The sequence below is a fragment of the Heterocephalus glaber genome, unplaced genomic scaffold (genome assembly GCF_053883595.1).
Source record: "Heterocephalus glaber isolate CG9 unplaced genomic scaffold, H.glaber_assembly_v1.0 deba00000621, whole genome shotgun sequence".
Taxonomy (NCBI): Eukaryota; Metazoa; Chordata; class Mammalia; order Rodentia; family Bathyergidae; genus Heterocephalus; species Heterocephalus glaber.
Genome location: NW_028258153.1, coordinates 16,193,211 through 16,199,721, shown reverse-complemented (window position 1 = coordinate 16,199,721; position 6,511 = coordinate 16,193,211). Strand labels below are relative to the sequence as shown.

Sequence of the window (6,511 nt, the reverse complement as noted above, 5' to 3'; positions counted from 1 at the left end):
ATCAGGATGATGTATTTACTGATGCAAGCCATAGATGTGTGTGCTTCCCCATTTGTCTCCAGGAATCTGTGCTGAACTGGCAACTACCTGGTTTATCAGAAAGCTGAATTTAAAAAACAAGATTACCAATAGCCAATTTCTTAGATTATAATGAAAAGACACGTCTAGGGCCAGGCCCTAAACCTGCACCAAGGTCAGTGTAAAAATGCTCTATGCATCTGGCAGGTGGGAATGTCACAAGTTCAGACCTCTCTGGACTCTTGCTTGCAGAATGCTTGCCCACTGTGGGTCTCACAGTGCTTTCTGATGCCCATTTGCAGATGGTTTGGTTGCTTCTGAATCCCTTGAAGTATTGGATAAATGAAGTTTATGAAGCCCTAGGGCCTTGAAAAGTTCTTCTCGAACACCAGAGGTGAATTTTCTGACCAGGCACAATGCTGTCACAATGGCAAAGAGTAAATTGTAGGACAGGACAACATAGAAATTGCCCAGCCAGTTAAACCTTCTGAAGTCTCCAAGTAGGTCAAATCTAGTGATTCCCATTCTTCTGGACATCAGAGTTCAAGACCAAGATTGATACACAATTCCCAGTGACCTTTGTCATGATTGTGTCATCCTTCTTGGGTGTAAAGTTTCCAAAAAATCAGAGGCTACAAGAACCAACAATGGAAGACACCATAAGATAGAAAATCAAAATGATTTCAAGTGCAGCTCCCATAAAACCAAAAGTAGAGAGAGAAGCATTTCCTATTCCAGGACCCCTTTTTCCCTTTAGCATTGCTGTTTTGTCAACCAACAGGCAAAGAATATTACACGCCACCAAAAGGACTGAGATGGATGTCTTGATAAAAAGTAGAACCATAACAGCAGGATACGCCAAATTTCTTTCCCATGCTAAAACCTTTTTCCGTCTATCTAGTTTTGTCTTAAGAGTCTACATTTTCAAGTTCTTGTTCCAACTCCATTATGTTGTATTCCACTGATGAAGACATCCCATTTAGCTGTCTCTGGAATGCTTCTTCCTCTAGGGTAATAATATAAATTTGCTCATCGAGGTCTTCAAGAATAGTTGGCTTCACTAGCAACTGACCCATGACTGTGAACATGCGGGAGAGGCCCACTGGTGTGCACAAGAGAAGTAACAAACATCCCATAAATGATATACAGGAATATAAATAGGGTAGGTAAAACTCCCAGCCAACATATAAAGACTCCATGCTAGCTGCATCATTGTCAATCAGCCAAAGCCACCCAAACTATCCCAAGAATCAGTAATGCAAGAAGCAGCAGCATGACCAGTGTCTCCAAAACACGGGTTCAGATGCCCTTTTTCAGGCCAGCAAAACCTTCAGATTCCAGAAAGAAAAAGGCAAAGGGCATCAACACAAATAAACAAAGGTTGGAAAAGAGAAGCAAGATTCCACAAACCATGTATCAGGGAGCCATTAAGCCACTGAATGTAGTAGTTCTGAGGAAAAGACAGCAGGATTTCATTGCTGATTATCGAGAAGGGTAAAAGCAGAACAGCCCCAGCTGAAACAGCAAGCGTGAAGGTGCTCAGAAACAATGAAACCCTGTTGACTATGGCATCTTCATCTTCTTGTTCATCTGATTCTCTCTTGTATCTTGTGATGATAAAGTAGGAAACAACATAAAGAATGGCAAAAAGAAGAAAACATATCGAGGACTCCTGCATCTGGCTGTGGAAGTGCTGCTCCCGTGCTGACACCTCTCCCTGTCCTTCCATCCTGCTTCATGCTCGCCACTCAGCCACACCATTGCTCTAGGGACAGAGGCCGAGCACAGCCAGGTAGAGAAGCAGTCTCCTCAAGCAGTCTTAAGTAAATTAAATAGGACACACATATAAATACGGAATTGTTTCTCTGGTGTGAGAAAGTGTAAAATGTGAAAGTGTAAATGTGAACCAAAATGTGTAATAGATATTGTGAAATAGGAAGACAATGTTCAAAAGGGAAGGGGAGCTAAGGAGGGGGGCATGGAGGCAAGGAAAGAGGGGAAAGAAAATAATGATAAAAGAAGAAAAAAAGGAAGCAAAGCTTATGTAAATGGGGAGAGAAGGAGGGGTTGAAGGGAGGGAATGGGAATGGGAAAAAATAAGAACCAAGATATATCATGTACAGGCACAAATTCTCAATAATGAGTGTGACCATAATATACCTAAAATGTATCAATAAACTTAATGAATAAAAAATTAAAAAGTTAAAAAAATTAAAAATTGAAAAGAGGAAAAGGAAGGAGGAGAAAGGAGATTGATAGCTATCCTGATAAGAAAGAATCAGGGTAGCGGGTACCAGAAAGATGGAAGTTCCTTGGGCCTTTGTTCTCAGTTGCTTTTATGGGGGAGTTTTAATCAGGGTCTGCAAGGGAAATAGATTTAATGCACAAACTTTATAGGATTATTTTGTAATAGTCACCCCAAAAGTCAAATTCAGATGAGTGCAAGAGATCTAACAGCACACTAGGGACCCAAAGAATTCAGCCACGGGTCTGGATCCCACAGTAATGTCCCCCACAAGTACAGCTGAAGGCCGACAGTCCAAGTTAATATCCTCCATTAGCCCCGTCGGTGCTTCCCAGGGGAATCTCTCTAGTAAAGTTTGTTTCTAACTCTTTCCAGTCAGATTAGCAAAAAGACTTAAGGAGGCCCCTATTTTATTTTCTCATCTAACAGTCCCTTATCCCTACAACATTTAGGAACGTCTTTAGAATATATTCTAAAATATAGACTATTAAAATATAGACTGAGAGAACTAAGATTATAAATGGGATAAAATGTCCCTAAAGATCCTTTCTATTTTAAGCTTCTATTGTCTGTTTTGAGAAGACTGTTAGTCCTTTTATTTGTAACCAGTATTTCTTGAACCCCAACATGCACTCAACACCCAAATATAGTTTCAATGTCAGTGAGTGGAAGCCAGGTAAAAGCTTGCTATCACCAATTGCTTTATCTACTTCCATGAAATCATTTTCTTCAGCAAAGAGCAAGTCATTTTTATCTTAAAAATTGGGGTGAATAATTATTCCTTTCAGGTTGGATTGAATGAATTGTGACTAGTATAGTGTATTCTTTAAAGCTCTAGGGTCACAAGGCTATTATTATTCTTAATAGCACCTCTCTCTGGCTACATTTCCAAGATTTTTAATGAAGTCTAAACATGCCCTTTTTGCCTCTCTTTTCCCCTGTACAAAACACATTTTCAGTTGCTGAAAACCTGAAATCTTATGAGACCCATGATTCCCAGCTTAAGCCTTATCCATGGCAATTCAGTCGTAAGAAATTTAAAAAACTTTTAAAGTAATATCTAAAGTGGAGGATTTGCACTGTGACTCCTGGATTGGGTGAGGATAACACAGGGGATACATTTACATATTTTCTGATATCTCTGGTACATTTCACATTTAAATCATCAAGAAGATAAATATTGATTGAATATTTGTAATTGCACACTTCTATATAATTTGACAATAGGATAAGGAATAGTCTAGTCATCCTCAGGTACGTCTGACTTGTTGGACATATTGTCTTTTATTATTTATAGATAGACTAGCTGCTCGTGTAGTCTAATAGTCCCCATATCTTCTAGTATTCTTGACCTCCCTTTTCTTTAAAGTACCGGTGGAGTAAACAATGTAATATAAAAATGGAAACCACAAATTCCTTGCCTATGTTATTCAGGGTGCTAAGAATGGCATTTATTTTTTCTTGGCAGTTTTTCATTGCTTCCTTTCCTTCCTGCCTTGAATTTCTCTTTCTAACTCAATTTCAGAATTTTGTCCAGATACCTCTCAAGGCTGCTGTCCTACCTTTATTTCCCTCTTAAAATGGCCTGAAATATCTTCTTCTAATTTCTTCTAATATCATTTCTTCTAATATCACTAGCACAAAGCTATTATGTAATAATCTTTTGCCATAGTTTCTCTGTAAGGGTAGGAGTTACTGGAAAGGAAAAGAGATCAGGCACCCTGAATTTCACCTTTTTAGTTGTGTCTCAGAAAATTCATTTCCTGGTGCCGTCCCACTACATGGGTTTTTTATTCAGTCTCTTTTTTCCCTCTTTTCTCACATATTTTCTCTCTACACCCCAAAACAACCAAAATTTTCCTCTTGAACATTCATGAATCATATTACTAATCTGCTTTATTTTACCTAAATCAAGCAATTTATCTCTTTTTAATCTCTGATGTCTTTTAATCTCATATTTGAGCTTTCTTGCTCAAAGTCTCCATAGGCAGTTATTTCCAAATTAAAAGCACTATTTACTGAAATGAGGAAATTAGTTCAATTTTTCATTTCATTTTCAATGAAATGAAAGATTTCATTTTTAATGTTCACATTTTGTATTTTCTTCCTATGATATTTACATAATTGCTAATTACAATTTATATATGCTGTCTATTAAATTCTTACAAGAATACTGTAGAGAACATAATCATAAAACTCCTGAAAACCAGGGATAGTGGCACACTTCTGTAAGCCTAGCATTCTGGGAGGCTGAGGCAGAAGGATCACTTTAAATCTGTATGGTGGAAACAAATTGCATGAACTCTGAGTCTGGGTTTCAAGAGAGTATGTGTTTTGCTCTCTTGAAATCTTGCCATTAGAACAAGCTTGGCCTAACCTTTTGGACAATGAGAGACACATGGTCCAACTAGAATCCTTCCAAGACCCAGAGGCAGTGATTCTTGGCCAAATCAGCATGGACACAAACTCAAGAGTGGACAAAGTGAGACCAGTAGACACACCCTCTGTTGAACTACAGGATTAACTCAACATTTTAATAAATGGTTGTTATTTTAAGCCACTAACTTTTGGGGTGGTTTTCACCCAGTTGAAGTCCAATGATATATTTAGAGAGAATTTATGTATCCCTGCTTAGGTAAAATAGTCCCCCATTATCTGTGAGGGATATATATGTTCCAATCCCTTCAGTGGACACCTGAAATCTTGGATAGTACCAAACTCTGTATATATTATATTTTTTCCTATACATAATTATGATAAAGTTTAATTTGTAAATTAATCACAGAGATTAACTATGCCAAAATGGCTAATAATAAAATAGAATGAATATAACAATATTCTATAATAATTATGTGACTATGATCTTTCTCAAAATATCTTATTGTACTATAAAGTTTGACAATCTCAGGGTATGATTTTTTCTTGCCTCTTAAATTGACAACTGTCATCTTTTCACAGAAAAAAGCACTTTAAAGCTTCTTATTGGCATATCTGAGTTGCATCATTACCAATGGGGGCCATTATTAAATAAAACCAAGGTTACTTGAACACAGTATTATGATACTGTGACAGTTGCTCTACAGCCAAGATGGCTACTCAGTGACAAAGGGGTGAGTAGCATATATACTGTGGAAGTTCTGGGCAAAGTGATGATTCATATCCCATGTGGGATGGAGAGCAAGGGATAGTAGGAAATTTCATCACACTTCTCAGAATGATGCGCAATTTAAAAATTGTTTATTTCTGGACTTTTCATTTAATATTTTCAGACCACAGTTGACTTGGTAACTCAAACTGAGTAAAGAGAAACTGAAGATAAGGAAGAGAACACTGAAGTTTGTTTGCTATGAGTGTGATCAGTAATGTGTTTCAGTTCTAGTGGATGAATTCTACTTTATTCCTGTGGACAGTACCCCAGCTCATCATGTACTTCATTCAGTTCCAGTAATTTCAGAAGTAATCTTATCTTCTTTTGAGCTTGAGTCATTCTGACAAGTTGAGTTCTTTCCTGGCTCTCTACAGTGTTCCTATGAAGGGGTTTTGACTTTGAAGTAGTCCAAGTGTAGGCTAGAGCCAAACTATAGTTCCCAGTTCTCATCTGCCATGTAGAGTGGGTCTCTCTGTATTTCTTGGGTCCTGCCTGACTCCTGGTCTCTGTCTTTCTGCTAGAGTAGCCCCTCTTCTTTCTTGCCAAGATTCACAAACATCAGTCATTCAATCAGCTTATTACCTTGGTCACTAAACTATATTCCCAATGAGTGTCTAATTCAGAATTCACTGTTAGCTCTGTAATTCTAAGAAAAAGTCCAAGTTCCTCAAAATTCCATACTAAAATCTTCTTCATGTGCCTTCACATCTCTATTATTTCATCCCTATGACCCCACACTCTGCAGCCCTGATTTGGTCTTGAATATATATTTTTACCATTCTCATTTATTCATATCACCTCTTCCTAATTCCTCTTCCTTTACGTGGCTTATCATGTCTGATAATTTCCTTCATTATTAAGTGCCCTTTAAGTATTCTATTCATAGTTCTTAAAATTTTTTTTATTAGTACATGTTTATAGTACACAATGTTTACATTCCTTGTTTGGAGTTGGCACACGTACATAACAAATCTTAATTTTCATCCCTTTCTCTTCCCCTACCCTTATCTCTTGATCTCCTTCTCCTTTGAGAAAGATCTATCTCCCTGTTCACTTAACATTATGATCTCACGATATAACCATTGTCCTACAAATGACTC

At 37.6% G+C, this 6,511-nt stretch overlaps 1 pseudogene; it reads right to left on the bottom strand.

Moving 5' to 3' along the window:
* Window positions 1-260: 260 nt before the first annotated feature.
* LOC101704564 (limb region 1 protein homolog pseudogene) lies at window positions 261-1,747 on the bottom strand (annotated as a pseudogene).
* Window positions 1,748-6,511: the final 4,764 nt, after the last annotated feature.